Genomic DNA, 27,606 nt, shown 5'->3' with positions numbered 1-27,606 from the left:
ATCTTTTGTTTTCTGGTTGCTCTGTATCTCCATTGTTTCTTTTTCCTTGTGTTTCCATTTGCCATTTTAGCCTAGTGGTTTTCTGTGATGTGTCTCTCCACTTCCTCCTTTTTAATGTTTTGTGTTTCTGCTCTTGGTTTCTTTTGTGTGTGTGTGTGGTTATCATGTGGTTTGTTTAAATGTCTCATAGATAAAATAGTCCTTTTTTCTGCTGATAGCATCTTAAAGTATCTTATCTTCATTTACCTATAGAGGTTCCATCATTTTATTCTTCCCCTTTAAGGTTTTTGTTATCACAAATCATCCTTTTTTATGTTCTCAAATTGTCACTAAATTGAAGTAGCTATATTTATTTTTAATGTTTTATTCTCTTTTACCTTTTATCTTTACATGTGACCTAGCACATATGACCTAGCAATTCTAACTCCTAGCTTTTTACCTGAGATGTGGAAACATATGTCCACACAAAATCTTGTACAGAAACTTTTATGGGTGTGTGTTAGTTGTTCAGTGGTGTCAAACTCTTTGCAACCCCATGGACTGTAGCCCAACAGGCTCCTTTGTCCATGGGATTTCCCAGGCAAGAATACTGGAGTGGGTTGCCATTCCCTTCTCCAGGGGATCTTCCCAACCCAGGGATCAAACTCGGGTCTCCTACATTGCAGGCAGATGTTTCATGGGCTGAGCTACTAGGGAACATGATTTTTGTTAATAATAGCCCAAAAGTCTACCAATAACCCAAATGTCTACCAATTGGGTACACAAAATGTAGTATATACATACAATAGAATATTATTTGGCAATAATGATAATAGATGAAGTACTGAATGAAGGACAACATTGATAAAACTTTAAAGTGTTATTCTAATGAAGAAAGCCAGTCATGAAAGATGATGCGTTGTGTGATTACATTTATATAAAATGTCCAAAATCAGCACACCCACAGATACAGTAAATAGATTATTGGTTTTACTGGACTGAAGGTGGGGTGTGTATGAAGAGGGAAGACAGAAGGACAGCTAATGGATACAGAGTTTCTTTGGGGAGCAATCAAAATGTTCTAAGATAATGTATGATATGCTTGGTCAACTCTATGGATATATTAAAAACCACTGAATTGTATGCTTTAAGTGGGTGAATTTTAAGTTATATAAACTACATCTCAATAAGACTTTAAAAAAACAAAAAGAAGGAAAAATGGGGTTACAGAAAGTACCATCATCTTTTATTTTTTAAGCCTTCAATGATTCTATTAATATCTGCAATTTGATTAACAATTGCTTAATGATGGACATAGAGATTCAGATGCAGATTTATTGATTTTTACTTGCCTTTTTCTTCCATGATTACTCTTATTCCACAGATCAGTCAATCAATGTAAGAGTTCTGCCTGCAGCTAAGTATTTTGTTGTTGTTCAGTCACTAATTGGTGTCCGACTCTTAGAGACCCCACTGACTGCAGCATGCCAGGCTTGCCTGCCTGTCATTACCTCCCAGAGTTTGCTCAAATTCATGTCCATTGAGTCAGTGATGCTTTCTAACTGTCCCATCCTCTGTTGCCCCCTTCTCCTTTTGCCTTCAACCTTTCCCAGCATCACGGTCTTTTCCAATGAGTTGGTTCTTCGCATCAAGTGGCCAAAGTACAAGTGGCCAAAGTTCATTTGAAAAAGAATTGAAAGTGTATACCACAAATATGTGTGGTCACACTCATGGTCCTTTATCAAGGTACCCAGCCTCTCTTTAATAAATTGGCTCTACTTCTGTTGATTGATTTACAACTGGAAACTGTTCAAAGAATTGAGACTGTCAATCAAATCTTCTGATGACTATTTTGTTTTCCCCCTGATTTTATATTAATGTGTGTGTGCTGTCATTTCAGTCATGTCCAACTCTTTATGACCACATAGACTATAGTCTGCCAGGCTCCTCCATCTATGGACTTCTCCAGGCAAGAATACTGGAGTGGGTTGTCATGCCCTCCTCCAGGGCATCTTCCTGACTCAGGGATCAAACTCGTGTCTCTTGGTTCTCCAGAATTGACAGGTGGGTCTTTTACCACTAGGGCCACCTGGGATGCCCTTTATATTAATAAATTACCCTATTTTGTTCCTTTTAGTGGCTGAGTAATATCCAATGTATATATGAACCATATCTTCTTTTTATTAAGACAAATAGCTTTTTTTACCTTATTTTATTTTAATTAATTTATTTAATTTATTTGGAGGCTAATTACTTTACAATATTGTAGTGGTTTTTGCCATACACTGATATGAATCATCCATGAGTGTACATGTGTTCCCCATCCTGAACTCCCCTCCAACCTCCCTCCCCAGCCCATCCCTCAGGGTTGTCCCAGTGCACCGGCTTTGAATGCCCTATTTCATGCATCGAACTTGGACTGGTGATCTATTTCACATATGGTAATATACATGTTTCAACGCTATTCTCTCAAATCATCCCACCCTCACCTTCTCCCACAGAGTCCAAAAGTCTGTTCTTTATATCAGTGTCTCTTTTGCTGTCTTGCATATAGAGTCATCATTACCATATTTCTAAATTCCATATATATGCAATGATATACTGTATTGGTGTTTTTCTTTCTGACTTACCTCACTCTGCATAATAGGCTCCAGTTTCATCCACCTCATTAGAACTGATTCAAATGCCGTCTTTTTAATAGCTGAGTAATATTCCATTGTGTATATGTACCACAGCTTTCTTATCCACTCATCTGCCGATGGAAGTCTAGGTTGCTTCCATGTCCTGGCTATTGTAAACAGTGCTGTGAAGAACATTGGGGTACACGTGTCTCTTTCACTTCTGGTTTCCTCGGTGTGTATGGCCAGCAGTGGGATTGCTGGGTTGTACGGCAGATCTTTATCCAGTTTTTTAAGGAATCTCCACACTGTTCTCCATAGTGGCTGTACTAGTTTGCATTCCCACTAACAGTGTAAGAGGGTTCCCTTTTCTCCACACCCTCCCCAGCGTTCATTGTTTTGTAGACTTTTGGATAGCAGCCATTCTGACTGGTGTGAAATGGTACCTCATTGTGGTTTTGATTTGCATTTCTCTAATAATGAGTGGTGTTGAGCCTCTTTTCATGTGTTTGTTAGCCATCTGTATGTCTTCTTTGGAGAAATGTCTGTTTAGTTCTTTGGCCCATTTTTTTGATTGGGTCATTTATTTTTCTGGAATTGAGCTGCATGAGCTGCTTGTATATTTTTTGAGATTCTTTGTCATTGCTTCATTTGCTATTATTTTCTCACATTCTGAAGGCTGACTTTTCACCTTACTTATAGTTTCCTTCGCTGTGCAAAAGCTTTTAAGTTTAATTAGGTCCCATTTGTCTATTTTTGCTTTTATTTCCATTACTCTGGGAGGTGGGTCATAGAGGATCCTGCTGTGATTTATGTCAGAGAGTGTTTTGCCTATGTTTTCCCCTAGGAGTTTTATAGTTTCCAGTCTTACATTCAGATCTTTAATCCATTTTGAGTTTATTTTTGTGTATGGAACCACACCTTTATCCATTCATTTGTCTTTGGACATTTAAGTTGTTTCCATGTCCTGGTTACTGTAAATAGTGCTGCAACGAACATTGGGATGCATGTGTCCTTTTGAATTATGGTTTTCTCTGGGTATATGCCCAGGAGTGGAGCTTTTGGGTCATATGGTAGTTCTATTTTTAGGTTTTTAAGGAGCCTCCATGTTGTTCTTCACAGTAGCTATACCAATTTACATTCGCACCAATAGTGTAAGAAGGTTCCATTTTCTCCACACCTTTTCCAGCATTTATTGTTTGAGATTTTTTATGATGGCCATTCTGACTGGTATGAGGTGATACTTCATATACATTATGACTTATATACATTACCAAAGCAAGAAAGCTGTATTATTAGATGTCCAGATATTGGTCATGTGATAAAGAATATAACTGTGTACCCCAATGCTCATTGTGGCACTATTTACAATAGCTAGGACATGGAAGCAACCTAGATGTGCATCAACAGATGAATGGATAAAGAAGTTATGGCACATGTATACAATGGAATGTTACTCAGCCATAAAAAGGGACAAATTTGAGTCAGTTCTAGTGAGATGGATGCACCTAGAGCCTGTTATACAGAGTGAAGAAAGTCAGAAAGAGAAAAACAAATATTGCATATTAATGCATAATTATGGAATCTAGAAAAATGATACTGATGAACCCATTTGCAGGGTAGGAACAGAGACACAGACATAGAGAACAAACCTAGAGATATAGCATGGGAAGGAAAGGATGGAATGAATTGAGAGAGTAGCATTCAGACATATACATTACCATATGTAAAATACATAGCTAGCTGGAAGTTGCTGTATAACACAGGGAGCTCAAGCTAGTGCTCTGTAACAACCTAGAGGGATGGGATGGGATGGGGGGTGGAAAGGAGGTTCAAGAGGAAGGGGACATATGTATACTTATAGCTGATTCACATTGTCATATGGCAGAAACCAACACAACATTGTAATGTAATTATCTTCCAAGTAAACATTTTTTTAAAAAAAAATTTAAAGATTAAAAAAAGAATGTAACTGCATAAATGTACACGTGAATTTTGGGATGTTGGCAATATTCTTTTCTTGATCTGAAAGACAATTACTTGAACGTGTTCATTCTATGAAATGTATGGAACTGAACAGTGAGACTTGGGTACTGTGTGCACTTTTTTGTATGCATTTACACTTCAAAAATTGGCTTAAAACTTAACATTCAGAAAACTAATATCCTGGCATCCAGTCCCATCTTTTCATGATAAATATATGGGGAAACAATGGAAACAGGGACAGACTTTATTTTTTTGAGCTCCAAAATCACTGCAGATGGTGACTGCAGCCTTGAAATTAAAAGATGCTTGCTCCTTGGAAGAAATGCTATGACCAACCTAGACAGCATAAATAAAAGCAGAGACATTACTTTGCCAACAAAGGTCCATCTAGTCAAAGCTATGGTTTCTCCAGTAGTCATGATGGATGTGAAAGTTGGACCATAAAGAAAACTGAGCACTGAAGAATTGATGCTTTTGAACTGTGGTGTTGGAGAAGACTCTTGAGAGTCCCTTGGACTGCAAGGAGATCCAACCAGTCCATCCTAAAGGAAATCAGTCCTGAATATTCTTTGGAAGGACTGATACTGAAGCTGAAACTCCAATACTTTGGCCACCTGATGCGAAGAACTGACTTTTTGGAAAAGACCCTGATGTTGGGAAAGATCAAAGGCAGGAGGAGAAGGGGATGACAGAGAATGAGATGGTTGGATGGCATCACCTACTCAATGGACATGAGTTTGAGCAAGCTCTGGGAGTTGGTGATGGACAGAGAAGCCTGGCGTGCTGCAGTCCATGGGGTGGCAGAGTCAGACACGACTGAGTAACTGAACTGAATTGAACACTTAAAAAAAAATTCCAAGTGCCTTAAGGAAATCTACTAATGAAACTAGAGAAATAATTTTTAAGTGACCTAAAAATTTAGGAGGGGAGGCTGGGACTATTTCAGTCTAAAAGCATCCTTTCTCCTCTACAATTTTAATTTCACTGCATTCTCCTCTCTTAAGTTGAGCAGCAGCTAGAATCACCACTAAGTGATTCACAAGTAAGGCTTCAGGCTCTGTAGGAATCCTCATAAAGAAAATTCATGCAAGTCTGTCATGTCTCTGTTGCAAAGGATAGTTTTGTTTTTTGTTTTTCCCAGAGAACTCCAAGGCAAAGATTAAGTATTAATGTATTCTAGAGGCTTGGCTTTCTGTTAACTGTGACAACAGGGGTGAAGAGAGAACACTTCTCTTTGTATGGCTTGTCTCTCAGGCTTCCAAAGATCTAAAGAGGAGTGTTGCTGGTAGGCTTTTCCAGAAGCAGATGTGGAGACAAAGTTGAAGGTATAAAAGATTTATTAGGGATTAATACCTGGTGGTTCAGAAGTAAAGAATCTGCCTGCAATGCAGGAGACAAGGTTCAACCCCGGGGTCAGGAAGATCCCCTGGAGGAGAGCACAGCAACCCCCTCCAGTATTCTTGTCTAGAGAATCCCGTGGACAGAGGAGCCTGGTGGGCTACAGTCCATAGTGTCACACAGAATCGGACATGACTGAAGCGACAGAGCATACATGCATGCAATATCTTTGAAAGGAAACAGAGGGGCAGGAGTGTGGGAGAACAGGATGGAATAAAGGAAGAAGTTGAACTGTGATGCAGGCCCCCCCAAAGTCTCAGCCATCCGGGTAGTTAAGGCTAGAGGAAATGTTGACCATCAGAGTATCGTAATAAAGAATTGTTCTGACAATGGCTTTGTAACTCATAGGAAGGAAAGTGAATTACAGAAACCACAAGATCACAATACATTTACTGGCAGAAAAAAGTACTCTTCACGCCATCAGACTTGTAATTAAAGGCAAGAACTGCCTCATTCATTTCTCTATACCCAAAATGGTGTCGATGCTGAAAATATCTGTGAATCAATGAAAACTTCAAATTTGAATATGATGCAAGTAAGAAACTTCAGCTGGTCTCCCAGTAGGAGAGAATTATATATTGATCCACCCATCTTGACTGATTAATCAGAAATGGATGTTTTTAACCTTTCAAATCCACTTTTATTTTCTTTTTTCCTCCTCACATACAGAATTCTTCCACACACTGAATTTCTTGCAGCTATAAAGTCATTTGATGTTGCTCAGTACCATTTTATCCCTTAAAATTTTGTTGGCATCAAAATATGACAGATAACCAGTGTTAAATCTACAAAATATTTACATAGCCCAGCACATTAAGCTTTAGACACATTAAACCACATAAAAACTGGACAAGAGCCCCAACCTACATGTTCATAATCAGGTGTTCACAGTCCCTATCTGGTGACTGTACATGTTTCAAAAGGCAGCAGAGGCAACAGGTAGTTACTTTGAAGGACATGGACCACTATTATCTGGAAGCACACTATGTTATCCCAGTGATGTACCGCTCCACCCTTCTCCAAGGCGGTCTCATAGTTCTGGAATGGCAGGTCCGGTTGATACAAAATGAAGACAGACAACACAACATTTACTCTGCACTGTGATCTTGAATGCAACTCGTCCTGAAAACTTGTCATGGTCATTCTGGGTTTTTAGGTTGGGTGATCCATCAATCTTGCACTCAACCATTACTTCTTTTACGTCACCATCACTACCAAAGCTGAGCTGGATGGCAACTAGTAGCTGCAGGTTGCTCCCATGCAGTTTTTTCCCACAATATGCAAACTATTTTAAATCTATCTTTTCACTGGGAGGATAAGTTGATAGAACTGCTGTGCTTTCACTCTTTGCAATACAGTCTATCCTTGGTTCTCCTTGATGCTTTAATTCAATTATTCTGTTCATTTTCACAAGAATACAAGGGTTTCCCACTTGGTAGCAAAACGTGGGATCATCCACACCACTGCAGGCTTCAAGTAAGGCATGCTGTGTATTCTGGACCCTTCTACTCAAAAAAGTTTCCATTGGTACAATCTGTGAGATTCTTCTGTTCTTCTAAGCCATATGGCTTTAGAAATTTCTTAAGGTCATCAATGTACCCTTCTGAATCAGACAGGCTGAATGAAAAATCCAACCCCGACACTGGTTTTGGAAAAACTGTAAGTCCTGGCTAAGAATCCGGTGACGATATTTTGGAACCTCATCGTTCAGAGTCTGAAGCATGGCCCACACTGTGAATGAAAAGAGTGCAGCCAGTAACCCATAAAAGACAAGGTAGAGAGCAAGGTCAAACCCCAACTCTTGGCAGTGCGCCCCAGGAACTCTCCGGTGGTCCGGTTGTAGATGAAGAGCTTCCACTCGGCCAGGCTCTGGTTGAAAGACTTTTGTCTTTCTTTGTCATGGTGTGTGTGGCCGACGGCGAGGGGAGCGGTGGCCGCCGGGGTGGAAGCGGCGAGGCGCGACGGCCGAAGAAACCTCCTCGCTAAGGTGAGCGCTCATGCCGACTGCGCCGCACCGCGCCAGGCTGACTCTCCGGCCTCAGAAGCCTGACGTCTCCCAGAAATGGATTTTTAAATGGGTGATGGGCTTTGGAAAAGTGGGCTTCAGTAAGGGCCTAAAACGACACTTGTCAGTTCAGTTAACTCATCTCAGAGAGAAGTGATGGAGACTAAACTTGAAGCACTTATATCCAGATTCCCATGGGAGTTCTATGGCAGTTGGAACCGTACTGCTGGCTGGAATAGGATGACTGACACGGGTTGGCATATAGATTATGAAAGTGAAAGACGCTCAGTCGTGTCCGACTCTTTGCGACCCCGTGGATTATACAGTCCACGGGATTCTCCAGGCCAGAACACTGGAATGGGTAGCCGTTCCCTTCTCCAAGGGATCTTCCCTACGCAGGGATAGAACCTATATCTCCCACATTCCAGGCGGAGTCTTTACCATCTGAGCACCCGGGAAGCCCAAAGAAGTAAATGGCACTGAGAGTGTGTGATGAGAGCAAATAGAATAGATAGCTATGAAGAAGCATTAATAAATAAATTGTGGGGAGAGCTTGGGGAATGAAATGGGTGAGGAAGAGAGACTATTATGGGAAAAATTAGAAGGAGTCAGTAAATGGAAGAATAACAAAGATTATTACATTGAGTATATTTCTGTTGGACAGACTGTATAAAGGGGATAAAATACGGTCTATCTTTTCCTCACAATGTCACTTTGTTTTGTCTTCCCTAGAGTCCAAGATGGCTAATGCAGGGTGACTACTATGGTTCAGTATTATCTTTGTTTATATGTCAGTCGTGTTTGTAGTATAAATGACCTGGCTTGATCTGGTCAAAGACTTCCAGTGCCACAGGAATATCTCTAAAACCTGTGTAGCAGAGTGTTATGAGAATCACCCCACTAGACCTGTCCTAGGGGTTTGGTGTTTGGCTGGCTTTGCCTTTTCCTCTCTCTTTTTTGTGATTGAGTTTTTTGTCTTGCAGACTGTGCATAAGCAAACCAAAATGTGTAAGAAACAATCTTCAGAAGAGAACTCCACAAACGCTCACCACAAAGCAGACCATGTTAAGACAAAAGAAGACAAAATTTTCGACTTATCCAGGGAAAAGCCCCTGTTGGCAATGTATCTTGTCTATTTTTTGCAGTTTTCTGTACCGGTGATCTTGGTCATTCTTATTCACTATCACCTACCACTGATTAAGAAATCCATTTGATGCAGTACCCACATGTGTCATGGGCCTTATACATGAGAGGTGATGCGGAAGCAGGAAAAGATAATGTCCATCATACTTGTGGCTACAGTCTCAGTGGTTATCATGACTTTCTGTATTATGTTCTTCCTGTACACTATCAATGCATATGTAACTCTGTCTAAGGAAAACACTGTCTCTCTAAAATCTCAACAGAGACCTGACGATCATCTCTGGTTATGAAATGCATGCCAAAGAGGCCTAGGGTGGTCTTATATTGAAAGTGAAAGTGAAAAGTGAAAGTGAAGTCGCTCAGTCATGTCTGACTCTTTTCGACCCCATGGACTGTAGCCTACCAGGCTCCTCCATCTATGGGATTTTCCAGGCAAAAGTACTGGAGTGGGTTGCCATTTCCTTCTCCAGGAGATCTTCCCAACCCAGGGATTGAAGCCAGGTCTCCCGCATTGTAGGCAGATGCTTTACCATCTGAGCCACCAGGGAAGTTTTTATCCTTACTTCACGTTCCCAGAATATGGGAACGTAGATAATTTTCATCTTAGAAAAATAAAACTTGGAAGTATAATGAGCCTGCTTTCTTCTCATATGGGTAATCACTATTTCGTAAAGAAGAAATTTTAAATTTCAAACTATTTCTTAGGAATCTGAGGGCATTTCACTCTACCAGTTTTGACGTCCCATCATAATGAAATTTTAAAGGCTATCTATTATTTTCCATTTAATTGACTGGTAATTTGGGACCTCCCAGGTGGCCTAGTGGTAAAGAATCTGCCTGCCAATGCAAGAGATGCAAGATACTCGGGTTTGATCCCTGTGTTGGGGAGTTGAAAATGGCAACTCATGCAGTATTACTGCGTGGAATATTCCATGGACTGAGGAGCTACAGTCCATGGGGTCACAAAGAGTCAGACATGACTGAGTGACTAAGTATACATGCAATTTAAGATTAACATTAAGAGAATTTACATAAGGTGAATGATACAGGAAGGGACACTGTAGAAAATTACAAATAACCAAATGGTGTAGTTTCTTTGGGGTATTAGTATAGTAGCTGCTACTCCTCACAGCATTCTGAAAATAAGATCTTCTAAAGTTTCCTTAACACCAAAGTGAACCTCAATGCAGATGTTTTAAAGAAGCGTTAGTGTTAGCAAGTATTACCATTAGTTTTGGGCTTCCCTGGTGGCTCAGACAGTAAAGAACCTGCCTGCAATATGGGAGACCTGAGTTTGATCCCTGGTTTGGGAAGATACTCTGGAGAAGTGAACAGCTACCCACTCCAGTATTCTTGCCTGGAGAATCCCATGGACAGAGGAGCCTGACGGACTACAGTTCATAGAGTCGCAAAGAGTCGGACGCGACGGAGTGACTTTCACTTTCACTCTGTGTGGCAGCCTAAAAACTCCTTTTAACAGATGTAGGTGTTTGGAACCCTATCCAGAGTCAACAAAGTGAATTGGCAGGGTTAATTCCTAGTGATTGGTGTGCTCCTCATCTTAAGCTCCTCCTCTCATGCTAACTATGGCTTATGCTTTAGAACACTGGTCCCAACCTTTTTGGCACCAGGGACTGATTTTGTGGAAGACAGTTTTTCCATGGACAAGAAGGAAGGAGATGATTTGGGGATGATTCAAATGCATTACATTTACTGTGCACTTTATTTCTATTATTATTATATCAGCTCCACCTCAGATCATCAGGCATTAGATCCTGGAGGTTGGGGACCCTTGTTTTAGATGATCCCAGATGTTGTCACTGAGCAGAACCCTATGAGACCTTCCCAGAATAGACCCCCACCCATGTCCTCTACCTGCCTTCTGTCTGTAGAAAAACTTTGCTATGCTTTGTCACTCAGTCGTGTCCAATTCTTTGTGACTCCATGGACTGTAGCATGTCAGAATCCTCTGTCCAAGGGATTCTCCAGGCAAGAATACTGGAGTGCGTTGCCATGCCCTTCTCCAGAGGATCTTCCCAGCCCAGGAATCGAACCCAGGTCTCCTGCATTGCAAGTGGATTCTTTACAATCTGAGCTACCAGAGAACCCCAAGAATACTGGAGTTGGTAGCCTATTCCTTCTCCAGGGGATCTTCCTGAGCCAGGAATCAAACCAGCATTTCCTCACTGCATTCTTAAAATAAGATCTTCTAAAGTTTCCTTAATACTGAAGTGAACCTGCATTGCAGGCAGATTCTTTACCAGCTGAGCTACCAAACTTTAGTCAAAGAATAAATTTAATCAGAGAGGTGAGAAAATGCAGAAAGGAAATCAGTCAAGCAAGACAAAAATAATACTTTAGCCATTCGATAAAGTCAAAGATCTTTAGTTCTTCCTCAAGAATTATAGACAGCTTTCTGAGCCATGTCTTTTGAGCTGTTGTGCAGATGCTGAAACCCCCTCCAGGAGGGAGAAAACCCTATGCTGCCCATAATCACATGCTTCCCAGGTGGCCCAGTGGTAAAAGAATCTGCCTGCCGATGCAGGAGATGCAAGACACTCGGGTTCGATCCCTGTGTTGGAAAGATCCCCTGGAGTAAGAAATGGCAACCACTCCAGTATTCTTGCCTGGAAAATTTCACGGATAGAGGAACCTGATGAGCTATAGTCCGCAGGGTCCCAAAGAGTCGAACACGACTGAGCATCACCACCACCACCACCACACCACCGCAGATCAGTTGGAACCAGAAGCCTGGTGATGCTGATTTCCAGTGATCTCACTGCCAACCAATCAGAAGAATGTCCATGAGCTGATCACGACCTGCTGCTTGAACCAATACTGTAAAACACCTAGTGGGACACACAGTTTTAAGGGCATTAGCCTGCTGTGACCCCCTTTGACTTAGCAATAAAACTATTTCTTCTCCACCCAGAACTCTGTCTCTGAGATTCAATTCTGTGTCAGTGCACAGAGGCTCAATTTCAGCATCAACATCTATAATTTGTGACAGCAATACGAGACACAAATGAAATGATCTTCATGGCCTGTTTCAGAAATATCTAAATCATATCTTCTCTGTAGAAATTAAATATCTATCATGTTATGAATTGCTGTGTGTTTGTAAATTCTGCTCAGGTCTAATATCTGTCTAGTTCTTTCCATCATCCTTCCCATGCCTATTGGTACCAGAAGAGTATGTGCGGTCTGGCTGCTCGCTGCTCAAAAGTCAATAAACACACCAGATTAGTGGAAAGGAAAGTTTGCTTATTTCAGATGCTGGCAACTGGGGTGGGGAAGGGTGGTGGACATCTGTCCAAAGGCCTACTCCCCCTCCTGACCACTGACAACCAGTGGGACAAGAGCTTTTATAGACAGAAAGAGGGGGCTACATGCAGAAACAGCACAATCAGCTCTGACAGTCATCTTCCAAGTTCCAAGGTCCATTTGTTCCCATTTCTTTGCAGCCAATCATCAGAACTGTGGCAGCTCATGTCCTAGGTATAGTCGGGTCATCATGTAGTTAACTTCTCCATCTGGTGTTTTAGTATCTCTAAGCTCACAGGATATGGCTCAGAATATTATCTACAGCCCTTGAGAAAGAACTAAAAGTCTTTGGTCGGGAGGGATAAGGACCAAACTGTCCTGCTCCATTTCACTATGACAAGATTATATCTAATTAGGTGTCATTAATAATGACTTTATATTGAGCTCCTCTAATTCTCTACACTGTGACCACAGGTTTCCTGTGGCAAGCCTTGTTTTCCCACTCCCATGCTCTGGTTCCTCATTTGAAAAAAAAAATTTAAACTGTTGGGACTTCCCTGGTGGTCTGGTGGCTAAGACTCCACTGCACACCCAGTGCAAGGGGCTTGGGTCTGATCCCCAGTGAAGGAACTGGATCCCACCTGCCCCAACTAAAGATCCCTTCATACCACAACTAAGACCCCGTGCAGCCAAATGAATTTTTTTTTAAAGTTAAACTCTTTTAATACTATTTATAAAGCCCTATTTTCCTAAGTCCCTGTTTAGCAATCCAGTCTCATTTTTTACCATGATCTCTCAATTCATCCACACTTCATGCTCCACCCAACTGTCAGATTGATTTGGGGGGGGGTGAAATATAGTTAATTTACAATACTATATGCTTCAGGTGTACAACATGGAGATTCAATATTTTTATAGACTAAAGATTTTACTCCATTTAAAGTTATTATAAAAATTTGCTACACCTCTATGCTATATGTACAGGGCTTTCTTGGTGGCTCAGTGGATAAAGAATTCACTTGCAACGTAGGAGACAAAGGAGATGTGGGTTCAATCTCTGGGTTGGAGATCCCCTGGAGGAGGGCATGGCAACTTACTCTAGTATTCTTGCCTAGAGAATTCTATGGACAGAGGAGCCTGGTGGGCTACAGTCCATAGGGTCATAAAGATTCAGACATGGCTGAAGCAACTTAGCACACATGCCCGCAGTGTGTCTTATTTATTTCACCCATAGTAGTTTGTACTTCTTAATCCCTCCCTATCCACACTCATAGCTACTATTTGTTCTCTGTATCTGTGCATCTGTTTCTGTTCTATTTATTCATTTGTTTTTATGTTTTAGATTCCATATATATGTGAAATGTACTTACTTTTTCTTTCTCTGACATTTCACTGTGGTGATCAATAGAGGAACTAGAGGGTGGGCTGGCCAAGTATGGGCACGGTTGAGGGTATTGGGTGAAGCGTATGATACGGAGAAATTGAACAATGACCGGGAGCAAGTATCGCTGTAACAGACTTTAGCAACTTTGTGACTGTGCTGAGCAATAAGTCTCCTGAGGCCAAACTGAGCCCAGATGTCAAAGCTGCACCTCCTAAAGGAGGTTTTGTTAGGATGAAAAGTTCGAGTCCATTCATTCACATTGCTGTCACCTCTCCCCTCTTTCACTCTCAGCCTGAAATTATATTCCTTGAGAAGTTAATAGCTTCAGGTTCAGCACCTGCTTCCAATTAGTCCAGGAGCAACAGGTGAAATTATGTTTGGAATCTTGCAAAACTCCAGAGGCTGGTTGATGTACTCGTTAAGCCTAAGACTTCTGGAAAGTTCTGAGCTGTGAAACTGGACTCTTTCCTTTCGATTGTCAACAAAACCAAGTCTCCTGGAAGTTCAGATTATTGCCTGGCCCAAGAGGCTGAATAAGTTAGGAAAGTTTTTCAGAAGTTACTCAGGCAAGTTAATGCAAACAAGATAGCCTTGCAGGCTCAATGATGTAAGAAACTGAGCTCGGTTAAGAGCAGTAAAATCAAACTACAGGTTTCCCAGAACGTTTTATTCTTAAAAGCCTTTATAATGGGCTTTTTCTTTCATTTTTTAAAAAAACTTTATTGAAGTGTAATACAATGTGTTAATCTCTGCCATATAGCAGAGTGATTCAGATATATATACATTCAGACATATATATATATGATTTAGATATATATATATATCTGCATGTGTGTTTTAATAGGCTTTTAAAAAGATAACTTTAGACTTATAAAAAACTGTGAAAATAATAGAGTTCTCATAAGCCCTTTACCCAGCTTCTCCTAATGTTAATATCTTATATAATCACAAAATATTCATCAAAAGTAAGAAATTATGGTACATAACATGGTACTTAATAGTATTAGTACAATACTATTTACTGAATATAGAACTTGTTCTAATGTCACCAGATTTTCCATCGTCTCTCTACTTCAGGATCCAATGCGAGACTGCATATTATATGTAGTTTTGTTCTCTTTAGTTTCTTCCAATTTGTAACAGTTCCCCTGTTCTTCCTTGTCTTTATGACTTCACATTTTTGAAGAGTGCTTGTTAATTATTTTGCAGATTGTGCCTCAGTGTGGACTTCTCTGATGATTTCTCATTAAGATGGGATGATACTCCAGTGGGAAGGAGTCAAAGCCAATGTTCCTGTTGGTTGCATCCTCAGATACAGTCTCCTTTCCTTCTTGACACTCAGCCACCTAAGCAGAGGCCTCATTTTCTGATTCCCTTAAAGCTTGTGCTCAGTCATGTCTGACTCTTTTGCGACCCCATGGACTGTAGCCCTCCAGGCTCCTCTGTTCATGAAATTTCCCAGTCAAAAATGTTAATACTGGAGCAGATTGCCATTTTCTACTCCAAGGGATCTTCCTGACCCGGGGATCAAACCCATGACTCTCACATCTCCTGCACTGGCAGGGAGATTCTTTACCACTGGCACTACCTGGGGAATGCTTAAGTATAGCCCTAAGACTGAGTACTTGACAACGTGTTTGTCAGTCACTCAGTCATGTCCGACTCGACAACCCCATGGACTGCAGCCCATGGCCCGTCCATGGAATTCTCCTGGCAAGAATACTTGAGTGGGTTGCCATTTCCTCCTCTGGGAATCTTCAGGGATCAAACCCGGGTCTTCTGCATTGCAGGCAGTTTCTTTACCATCTGAGCCACCAGGGAAGCCTGAGTGAAAATGCAAATACAATTTTGACCTTGTTTTCTTAATGGGAAATTACATGCCCTGTACTTCGTTATTTTCCCTTCCTATACATTGGACCATGAACACAGCAATGACCTACCTTTGCACTTTGAGCCAGCTTTGACTAACAGCAATGCACTAGGGCACCTTTTCTCGACATGGTTCCCAGAGAATTTCCTCCAGAAAATTATTTGAATGACCATTTTCTCAGTTCTCCCAAGGAATGCATAGCTAGGACAACTTTAGGTGCAAAGGAGATAGTTAATCACCCAAAATGAATACAATGAGCATTAATTCTCTCCCAGAGCAAATTGGGAGGAGATGGTGGGATTCTAAGGTGGGGAGAACCTAAGTCTTCAAATTACCTAGAGAGTCCAGACATGCCAGATTGATATCTTAAAGAGAAATACTATAAAACAGATAACTAATAAGAACATAGTGTGTAGCACAGGGTACTCTACCTAATGCTCTGTGGTGACCTGAATGTGAAGGAAGTCTAAAAGGGAGGAGTCCAGTATAGTTAATTCACTTTGCTGTACAGTAGAAACTAACAAAATATTATTAGTTTAGCAACTATACTTCAAAAAAAATCAATTTTAAAGAAAACAGAAAGACTTCTATCTTAATTAGTTCCTGTATCTATGTTTATCTTTGTAGCATTTCTTCTCACTACTAAACATCCCTTCTTAGTTCTTTCAGGGAAAGCGTATTTCATTGCACTGTAGTATATTGGGTTAGGGCAGACTGATCCAATATTAGCTCATAAATGGACATTTTGGATATTTAGATATTTTTACGCTTAATCAAAAACTGATAGATTTTTATTTAGTTACTTTTTGAGACGTCAATGGTTTAATAGGGAGAGGCATCTTACACATCGGAGGCAAGGTCCTGGAATGTAAGACATCTAACAAGCATAACACAAGAGATGGAAACAACTGAGCAAAATACTAGCAGTAACCATATCTGAGAAAACACCACATTTGCCTGTGGTTTCTGTCCTAGCCTGCAATACAGTTCAGGAAACTCAACTTCTCAACAAGAAACTTGTCTAAAATCATATAGACAGAAAATTTCCTGCTGGTCCAGTGGCTAAGACTGCACTCTTTCACTGCCGAGAGTGTGACTTCAATCCTTGGTGTGGGAACTAAGATTCCATGGGACAAAAAAAAATTTTTTTTTTAATCACATATGCAACGGCCACCTAATTTTACCCTGGATGTCTGAGACACAGCTACTCCATTTTTACTTTCAAACCCATTCACCTCCTCAATGCACAATACAGATGTACAATGCAGGTCTGAAAGACCACAAAACACATTTCCTGATACAAAAATTTATGTCTTAGTCTTCGTCTTCTAAGAAGGCTAGGGTGGGTAAACTTAGACCCACCCAGCAATTAATGCTCCAATATTTTATCCTATTTGAAATGACACAGATAGTCAGTGAATTCTCTCTGTTTAACTTAGTTTACTTTCAAGTTACCAAAATCTGGAGACGATTTTTGAGACATTCCCCAAGACAGTTATTTCTGTAGCATTTGCCTCAAAGTTCTTTTTCCTCCTTGACTCTTAGAGATCAAGAGAACAAGAGTTCCAGAGAACTCAGGTAGATCATTTACATCTCAAAGGCACAAGAGAAACACCAGTTCCTTCTAGGAATTTAGCTTAACTAATGACGTAAGTCTCACTGAGATACAACAGCAGAGCCATTAGAAGCCATTGTTCTGCAGATCTCTGAGCAGCCCCCATTAATCAAGGACGGCCACACAACAGACACAATAGTGGGTGAACATCCCCCCACCCCCACCCCGGCAACATCCACCCAGGGATTCCCCCACAACTTTTAGGATCACTCCTGGAACATTTGGGCCCCACGTGTTAATGGACAGTCACCCCAGGATTATGTTAACGCAAGTTCATATGCCCAACACACAGTGAGGCCAGATAAGTTGAAACGTGGGAGTTTGGAGCAGAGATAGGATTATTGCAGGGCTGTGCAAGGAAACCAGGTGCCCTCATGCCCTAAAAGGTCTCAAGCTTCTCAGTGATTTTTGGCAAAGCATTTTTAAAAGGGCCGGTGAGGGAGCGGGGTTGCAGGATCTGTGATGAGCTTGTGCACAGTTCTCTGATGGGCTGATGGTGAGACAACAGGTGGTGTCACAGGGGTGAACTTGACCAGTCCTTAGGCTTCAGGAGTCCTGAGGCTCTGTGCTTATGACCATCAGATAGTTAACATCTTCCGTTTAACGGGTGAAGCTGGGTGGTGATTCCACATTGACAATATAACTCAGGAAATTTGCATCAAATACTACAATCCAGGTACTTCAGAGAAGAGTGAAAGCTGAGGATGTGGGGGAAGGCCTGTCCTGGGAAGACAATTACATTCAAAACTTTTGGGCACCACATACTAGAGGATGGCTCCCACAGCATTCCATCCCTGTCCTATATTTCCCTACATCTCTGCGCTCACAGAGTTTTCTGGGTCTTCTGGCTGCCCTGCCAGTTCTTGGCCTGCACCCTAGAGGCTACAAGGCCTACACTTGCCCAGCATTAAGACCAATGAAAAAGCCCAGAGTCAACAACAGAGACATCAGCGGTTTAGTGGATGGGAGTGGAGATTACATGTCTGAAGCAAGGTCCTGGAGTGACACCCTATGGCATGTGGCAGACATGGCAGGCAGAACATGGTGGCAGTCTGCTCAAAATCTGATACATTTTAAGTAAAATGGGTATTGACTCTGAATCTAACCTGTCCCCTAATGTCACAGCAGGCAGACTGAAAACAGAAGGCAGACAGACTGAAAATCACAATCACAGAAAACTAATCAATCTAATCACATGGACCACAGCCTCGTCTAACTCAATAAAACTATGAGCCATGCCGTGTAGGAACACCCAAGACAGAAGGGTCATGGTGGGGAGTTCTGACAAAATGTGGTCCACTGGAGAAGGGAATGGCAAGCCACTTCAGTATTCTTGCCTTGAGAACCCCATGAACAGTATGAAAGGGCAAAAAGATAGGACACTGAAAGATGAACTCCCTAGGTCGGTAGGTGCCCAATATGCTATTGGAGATCAGTGGAGAAATAACTCCAGAAAGAATGAAGAGACGGAGGCAAAGCAAAAACAACATCTAGTTGTGGATGTGACTAGTGATGGAAGCAAGATCCAATGCTGTAAAAAGTAATATTCCATAGGAACCTGGACTGTTAGGTGCATGAATCAAGACAAATTGGAAGTGGTCAAACAGGAGATGGCAAGAGTGAACATCGACATTTTAGGAATCAGTGAACTAAAATGGACTGGAATGGATGAGTTTAACTCAGATGACCATTATATCTACTACTGTGGGCAGGAATCCCTTAGAAGAAATGGAGTAGCCATCATAGTAAACGAGAGTCTGAAATGCAGTACTTGGATGCAATCTCAAAAACGACAGAATGATCTCTGTTCGTTTCCAAGGCAAACCATTCAATATCACGGTAATCCAATTCTATGCCCCGACCAGTAATGCTGACTTCCCTCGACTTCAGTAATGCTGAAGAAGCTGACGTTGAACGGTTCTATGAAGACCTACAAGACCTTTTAGAACTAACACCCATAAAAGATGTCCTTTTCATTATAGGGGACTGGAATGCAAAAGTAGGAAGTCAAGAAACAACTGGAATAACAGGTAAATTTGGCCTTGGAGTAAGGAATGAAGCAGGGCAAAGGCTAATAGAGTTTTGCCAAGAGAACGCACCGGTCATAGCAAACACCCTCTTCCAACAACACCCTACACATGGGCATCACCAGATGGTCAAAACCGAAATCAAATTGATTATATTCTTTGCAGCCAAAGATGGAGAAGCTCTATACAGTCAGCAAAAACAAGACCAGGAGCTGACTATGGCTCAGATCATGAACTCCTTATTGCCAAATTCAGACTTAAATTGAAGAAAGTAGGGCAAACCCTAGATCATTCAAGTATGATCTAAATCAAATCCCTTACCATTACACAGTGAAAGTGAGAAATAGATTTATGGGACTAGATCTGATAGGCAGAGTGTCTGATGAGCTATGGACAGAGGTTTGTGACATTGTACAGGAGGTAGGGATCAAGACCATCCCCAAGAGAAAGAAATGCTAAAAAGCAAAATGGCTGTCTGAGGAGGCCTTACAAATAGCTGTGAAAAGAAGGGAAGCAAAAGAGAAAAGGAAAGATATACCCATTTGAATGCAGAGTAATGGGGTCGCAAAGAGTCGGACATGACTGAGCGACTGAATTGAACTGAACTGAATGTCACAGCAAACTCAAGAGAGTAAATTATTTCTCTTGTGCTCAGTCACTAAGTCATAGACTCATTGCAACCCCATGGACTATAGCCCGACAGGCTCCTCTGTCCATGAGATTTCCCAGGCAAGAGTACTGGAGTGGGTTGCCATTTCCTCCTCCAGATCTTCCCGACCCAGGGATCAAACCTGAGTCTCTTGTGTCTTCTTCATTGGCAGGCAGGTTCTTTAGCACTAGTGCCATCTGGGAAGCCCAAATAAAGCTCAGGAAACAGCAAAAAACTGTTAGAAGCTAGAAAAACTTAAAGCTTGGTAACTGTATTCAATAGGCAGATCTATGCTATGGCAGCAAATAGCCTCAGGCTTAGTGACTTAAAACCATAAAAAAATGGATTTATCGCTCACACTACATATCCTGTTGGGGCCAGTGTGAGGAAAGCAGGAGAGACTCTATCTTGAAGCCTATCATCCATCTTAAAGACAGAATGCAAACAGGGCCTGAACCCTGCCCAAGAGTGAGGAAACCATTGCTAATGAAAACCAGGTCTCCTGGAGGCTTCCCTCCCTACAGATGGCAAACAGATATAGTAGTTGAGGTCAGGCTGCCCCTGTGAGATTAACCATGGAGACATCCCCCTTGATGTGTAATCATTGTTCCCCCAGTAGCTAAGACTGCACACTCCCAATGCAAGGGGCCCAGGTTTGAGCCCTGGTCAGGGAAATAGATCCTGTATGCCACAACTAAGACCCAGCGCAGCCAAAGAAATATTTTTAAAAAATAAAAACAAAAAAACTAGATGTGGGATGGCTGAATTATATGTGTAAATAATTTCAAGGGTTTGTTTAAATTTTTAAGAAACTATAAAATGGTTTTGCAAAGTGGTTGTATTATTGTACATTCTCAGCAACAGTGTCTGAGCATTCCGGTCACTCTACATCCTTGTGAATATTTGGAATAGTCAAACTTTTAAATTACACATTCTAATAGGTAAAGAGTGATCTCTCATTAAGATTTAGACTTGCATTTCTCTAACAATTAATGTTACACAGCTTCTTTTCATCTGTTTAATTGCTATTGGTCAATCTTTGGCAAAATGTCTGGTTCAAGTCTAATTCAAGTTTGCCCATTTTTAGAATTGTATTATTTATTTTCTTATTATTGAATTTTGAGTTCTTCACATATATAAATGTCTTTTATCAGGTATGTAATTAGCAAGTGTTGTCATTTAGTCACCAAGTCATGTCCGACTCTTTTGCAACCCCAAGGACTGAAACCTCCAGGCTCCTCTGTCCATGGAATTCTCCAGGCAAGACTACTGGAATGGGCTGCCATTCCCTTCTCAGTGGGATCTTCCTGACCCAAGGATCCAACCTGAGTCTCCTACTGCTCCTGCCTGTATTAGCAGGCAGATTCTTTACTGGTGAGACACCAAATTAAATATTATCCAGCCATAACTGTTTGGCTGAATAATAGTGGCTGAAGAAGAGATCAGCTACCCACTCCAGTATTCTGGCCTGGAGAATTCCGTGGACAGAGGAAACTGGCAGGCTACAGTCCATGGGGTCACAAAGAGTCAGACATGACTGAACGAATAACACTTTCACATTCACAGTAGTATTATCTAATGCTTGGTGATAATCATGTTGCAATATGTAAATGTGTCAGATCAACATGTCATACACCTTAAATTTACACAATGTAATATGCCATTTATATCTCAATCAAAATTACACTAAAAAAAGTGGTGGGGGCTTCCCTGGTGACTCAGTGGTAAAGAATCTGCCCGCCAATGAAGGAGACATGAGCTTAGTCCTGGATCTGGGAAGATCCCACATGTCACAGAGCAACTAAGCCTGTGCACCACAACTATTAAGCCTGCGCTCTAGAGCCCAGGAACCACAACTACTGAGCTTCTTTGTGTTCTGCAGCGAGAGAAACCTCTGCAATGAGAAACTTGCATACCACAACTGGAGAGTAGCCCTCACTCTCTGAAACTAGAGAAAAACCCCTGCAGCAACAAAGACCCAGCACAGCCAAAAATAAACAAATAAATACAATTATTTTTTTTAAGTGGTATTTTGTGGAAGTAAATATAATCAGAAATCTCAGTAACAATGGGGTTTAACAGAAAAGAGACAGTAAATGATGATGCCAATATTTTGTAACAACAATAAATGGAAAGGAACTTCTAAAATTGCATAGAAAGTTAAAAAATTTTAAATAAAATAAACAATGATATGTATTGTATGGGATTCATATTTATGCAAGTTTATGTCCTTTATTCACAGGATAATCTCTTTAGAAGCAGAAGCCCACAGGTTTATAAAGTTCAGTTCAGTTCAGTCACTCAGGCGTGTCTGACTCTTTTGCAACCCCATGGACTGCAGCAGCCCAGTCCTCCCTGTCCATCACTAACTTCTGGAGTTTATTCAAACTTATGTCCATTGAGTCGGTGATGCCATCCAACCATCTCATCCTCTGTCATCCCCTTCTCCTCCTGCCTTCAATCTTTCCCAGCATCAGGGTCCTTCCAATGAATATTCAGGACTGATCTCCTTTAGGACAGACTGGTTGGATCTCCTTGCAGTCCAAGGGACTCTCAAGAGTCTTCTCCAACACCATAGTTAAAAAGCATCAATTCTTCGGTGCTCAGCTTTCTTTATAGTCCAACTTTCATATCCATACATGACTACTGGAAAAACCATAGCCTTGACTAGATGGACCTTTGTTGGCAAAGTAATGTCTCTGCTTTTTAATATGCTGTTTAGTTTGGTCATAACTTTCTTTCCAAGGGGTAAACATCTTTTAATTTCATGGCTGCAATCATCATCTGCAGTGATTTTGGAGCCCCCAAAAATAAAATCTGACACTGTTTCCACAGTTTCCCCATCTATTTGCCATGAAGTGATGGGACCAGATGCCATGATCTTAGTTTTTGAATGTTGAGCTTTAAGCCAACGTTTTCACTCTCCTCTTTCACTTTCATCAAGAGGCTCTTTAGTTCTTCTTCACTTTCTGCCATAAGGGTGATGTCATCTGCATATCTGAGGTTACTGATATTTCTCCTGGCAATTTTCATTCCACCTTATGCTTCATCCAGCCCAACGTTTCTCATGATGTACTCTGCATATAAGTTGAATAAGTAGGGTGACAATATACAGCCTTGACGTACTCCTTTTCCTATTTGGAATCAGTCTGTTGTTCCATGTCCAGTTCTAACCGTTGCTTCCTGACCTGCATACAGATTTCTCAAGAGGCAGGTCAGGTGGTCTGGTATTCCCATTTCTTGAAGAATTTTCCACAGTTTGTTGTGATCCATACAGTCAAAGGCTTTGGCATGGTCAATAAAGCAGAAATAGATGTTTTTCTGGAACTCTCTTGCTTTTCTGATGATCCAACAGATATTGACAATTTGATCTCTGGTTCCTCTGCCTTTTCTAAATCCAGCTTGAACATCTGCAAGTTCGTGGTTCACGTCCTGTTGAAGCCTGGCTTGGAGAATTTTGAGCATTACTTTCCTAGCCTGTGAGATGCGTGCAATTGTGCGGTAGTTTGAGCATTCTTTGGCATTGCCTTTCTTTGGGATTGAAATGAAAACTGACCCTTTCCAGTCCTGTGGCCACTGCTGAGTTTTCCAAATTTTCTGGCATATTGAGTGCAGCACTTCCACAGCATCATCTTTAAGGATTTGAAATAGCTCAACTGGGATTCCATCACCTCTGCTGGCTTTGTAGTGATGCTTCCTAAGGCCCACTTGACTTCGCATTCCAGGATGTCTGGCTCTAGGTGAGTGATCACACCATCGTGATTATCTGGGTCATGAAGATCTTTTTTGTACAGTTCTTCTGTGTATTCTTGCCACCTCTTCTTAATATTTTCTGCTTCTGTTAGGTCCATACCATTTCTGTCCTTTATCGAGCCCATCTTTGCATGAAATGTTCCCTTGGTATCTCTAATTTTCTTGAAGATATCTCTAGTCTTTCCCATTCTATTGCTTTCCTCTATTTGTTTGCACTGATCACTGAGGAAGGCTTTCTTATCTCTCCTCGGTATTCATTGGAACTCTGCATTCAAATGGGTATATCTTTCCTTTTCTCCTTTGCTTTTTGCTTCCCTTCTTTTCACAGCTATTTGTAAGGCCTCCTCAGACAGCCATTTTGCTTTTTTGCATTTCTTTTTCTTGGGGATGGTCTTGATCCCTGCCTCCTGTACAATGTCACAAACCTCCGTCCACAGTTCATCAGGCACTCTGCCTATCAGATCTAGTCCCTTAAATCTATTTCTCACTTTCACTGTATAATCGTAAAGGATTTGATTTAGGTCATACTTGACTGGTCTCGTGGTTTTCCCTACTTTCTTCAATTTAAGTCTGAATTTGGCAATAAGGAGTTCATGATCTGAGCCATAGTCAGCTCCTGGTCTTGTTTTTGCTGACTGTATAGAGCTTCTCCATTTTTGGCTGCAAAGAATATAATCAATCTGATTTCGGTGTTGACCATCTGGTGATGCCCATGTGTAGAGTCTTCTCTTGTGTTGTTGGAAGAAGGTGTTTGCTATGACTGGTGTGTTCTCTTGGCAAAACTCTATTGGCCTTTTCCCTGCTTCATTCCTTACTCCAAAGCCAAATTTGCCTGTTACTCCAGGTGTTTCTTGACTTCCTACTTTTGCATTCCAGTCCCCTATAACGAAAAGGACATCTCTTATGGGTGTTAGTTCTAAAAGGTCTTGTAGGTCTTCATAGAACCATTCAACTTCAGCTTCTTCAGCATTACTGGTTAGGGCATAGACTTGGATTACCGTGATATTGAATGGTTTGCCTTGGAAACGAACAGAGATCATTCTGTCGTTTTTGAGATTGCATCCAAGTACTGCATTTCAGACTCTCTTGTTTACTGTGATGGCTACTCCATTTCTTCTAAGGGATTCCTCCCCACAGTAGTAGATATAATGGTCATCTGAGTTAAACTCATCCATTCCAGTCCATTCTAGTTTGCTGATTCCTAAAATGTTGATGTTCACTCTTGCCATCTCCTGTTTGACCACTTCCAATTTGTCTTGATTCATGGATGTAACATTCCAGGTTCCTATGAATTATTGCTCTTTACAGCATTGTACCTTGCTTCCATCACCAGTCACATCCACAACTAGGTGTTGTTTTTGCTTTGGCTTCTTCTCTTCATTCTTTCTGGAGTTATTTCTCCACTGATCTCCAGTAGCATATTGGGCACTTACAAACCTAGGGAGTTCATCTTTCAGTGTCCTATCTTTTTGCCTTTTCATACTGTTCATGGGATTCTCAAGGCAAGAATACTTGGTTTATATACAGCTACTAAGTATCAGATCAGACCCAGTGCTGAGCACTGGGGTAGAGAGAAAACACCACATGCAAGAGGAAGAGACTTATCAGAAAGAATATGAGTTAATATGTGCCAAAGGAAGTTTTACTGGAGAAACTTTAATTTCCTACCAACCTGTCAGTGTGACTGACATTCCTACAGTTTCTTGCACTAGCCCTTTGAGGTACTACACTAAATTGGACCCGTAACTCTTCATCTGTAATAGTGAAGAACATCTCAGCTTAGTCAGTGGACACAAACCTGTAAGGAACAGGAAGAGAGAATCAATTGTTCCAATTTAAAGGTTTAATTTAATTTCATTTAATTGAAAGGCTTGATTTAACTGGTGATGGTTTAAAGTGATGTACAGGACTAGGCCATGGAGTGTTCCTCCAAAGGGCAGGGCCTGCACATTGAGGCATTAGGAAGGCATAGGACAGAAATAAAGACTGAGCTAGGAAAACACATGCCAACAATCAGAAAGGGAACTGTGCTGATGACTGCTAAAACAAACTTTAGCAGCTTCATTATTAAGCCTCAGGAGAGGCCTCCTCTGAGAATATCCTTGAGCTGAAAACAGATGCAAAAGAGTTGGTCCTTCCCACAGGGCCTGTGACTTCCATTGTTATCATGGAAAACTTTTAATCACTCAGTTAACTTTACTCACTTTTTTTTTCCTTTACTTTCTGACAAAACTTACAGTCACTGAAAAGTTTCTGCCCTGTGAGTCTGCACCTGTCTGGAAGATTTCTCACCTCTAGAGGGAGGCAATTGAGAGGCCTGGGGAGAGATGTGAGTGGGAATCCCCACTCTTCCTTCAAGTTTCAACATGCCTGAAGTTTCACATTGCTGCCTCGAGGTGGATGCTGAATAAAGGCAGAACGTCAGAGAATACAAGTCCAAGGCTAAAAACTTTGAAACACCAAGCTAAAGCCATAAACTCATACAGTAAATCCAGTCAAACAATGGTCAATACAATAAAGCCAAAAAAAAAAAAAAGCCAAGTGAGCACTTTTTAGACTAAATGGTTCAGCTTTATTGATTGATAAATTTACTTCAATGAAAAAAAATATTCCAGGTACTATTTCTGCTGAACCATTCTGAAAGCAGAAATGATTATAAAATAATTGTCTTTCTTTTTGAATAAGAACAAAAACTATCACTTGAGATAACCCACTTTCTCCCAACCCCTCAAAATATAAATTTAAGGAAAACCCTATTGGTTGAGATTGTTAATCTGTTAAGCCCAAAACTAGTAAAATCTCTGTAGGCAAAAGCAGGCCCAAAGAGAAACCTTCTAGGCATTATTACTGGGCATGAAATAAATTTCACAGCATAACAATATATAATTGTTATTGTATTGTTATTGTTGTTATACTAGGTAAGTGTTTATCTCAGTGATGAAACAGTAACTCCTGGTTGACATTATACATGCTCAATGGCCAAATGGCTAAAATATAACTATTGAAAAAGCTAACTTTTGTGAAAGAAGTAAGTATCTTTGGAAAAATATCCATTTCCATTATGAGAGGAACTGTTAGGACATAGCAAAATAACTGGCATCTTGAGAAATAAATGAGGAAAACTGAAAGAAGAGGAAAAAAGTTCACCCACTTCACAACTTGCCCTGAGTCTGTGAAACAACTTGTATAAAAAGGAACAATAGCTCATTCTATTATGGGGATTTCAGAATATCACTCCCACATCCAGTGACATTTAACCACATTCTTAAATTTTAGAACATGAAAAAAATTCTGGAAAAAACCAATTCTGCTATGAAGGAATCTTTGCTTCAGAAGGTAATAACCTTCATTATTACAATGAAAGAAAAATAGAAAAACAGAGAATTGTTGTGAAGCCAATTCTTTAGGTTCAAACTTGACTTCTAAGTATGTCAAGTTAAGCAATGGAATTACCAGGGAATTCACACTCAGCTTCTTGTTAAAATTCTGTCATGTGATCCAGTCAAGCATTCTTACAACAAGCATTCTTGTTGTTCAGTCGCCCAGTTGTGTCTGACTCTGAGACCCCATGCACTGTGGCATGCCAGGCCTCTCATAAAAATTAAAATATATATTAAATATATATAATTAATATATTTAAAATATATTTGAATTTTTAAATATATATTGAATTTTTGTTGGGGTATAATTTGCAATGCTCTGTTGGTTTCAGATGTCCATTAAAGTGAATCTGCCATGCATGTGCATATAGCCACTCTTTTTTATCTTCTTTTCCCATATAGACCACTACAGAGTATTGAATAGAGATCCCTGTGCTAAACAGTGGGTCTTTACTTGTTATCTAATTTATGACAAAATATATTAAATAAGATGTTTTTAATAGAAAACATATAAGCCAGATTTTTTACCAATCCA

At 40.7% G+C, this 27,606-nt stretch overlaps 1 pseudogene; it reads right to left on the bottom strand.

Annotated features, from left to right (window-relative positions):
• Positions 1-7,011: 7,011 nt before the first annotated feature.
• Positions 7,012-9,157, bottom strand: LOC145545725 (sodium/potassium-transporting ATPase subunit beta-3 pseudogene; annotated as a pseudogene).
• Positions 9,158-27,606: the final 18,449 nt, after the last annotated feature.

Source organism: Giraffa tippelskirchi, chromosome 4, assembly GCF_054371585.1.
Source record: "Giraffa tippelskirchi isolate mGirTip1 chromosome 4, T2T-mGirTip1v1.2.pri, whole genome shotgun sequence".
Taxonomy (NCBI): domain Eukaryota; kingdom Metazoa; phylum Chordata; class Mammalia; order Artiodactyla; family Giraffidae; genus Giraffa; species Giraffa tippelskirchi.
The sequence above is the reverse complement of the archived record's forward strand: the minus strand, read 5'-3'. Positions and strand labels throughout refer to the sequence as shown.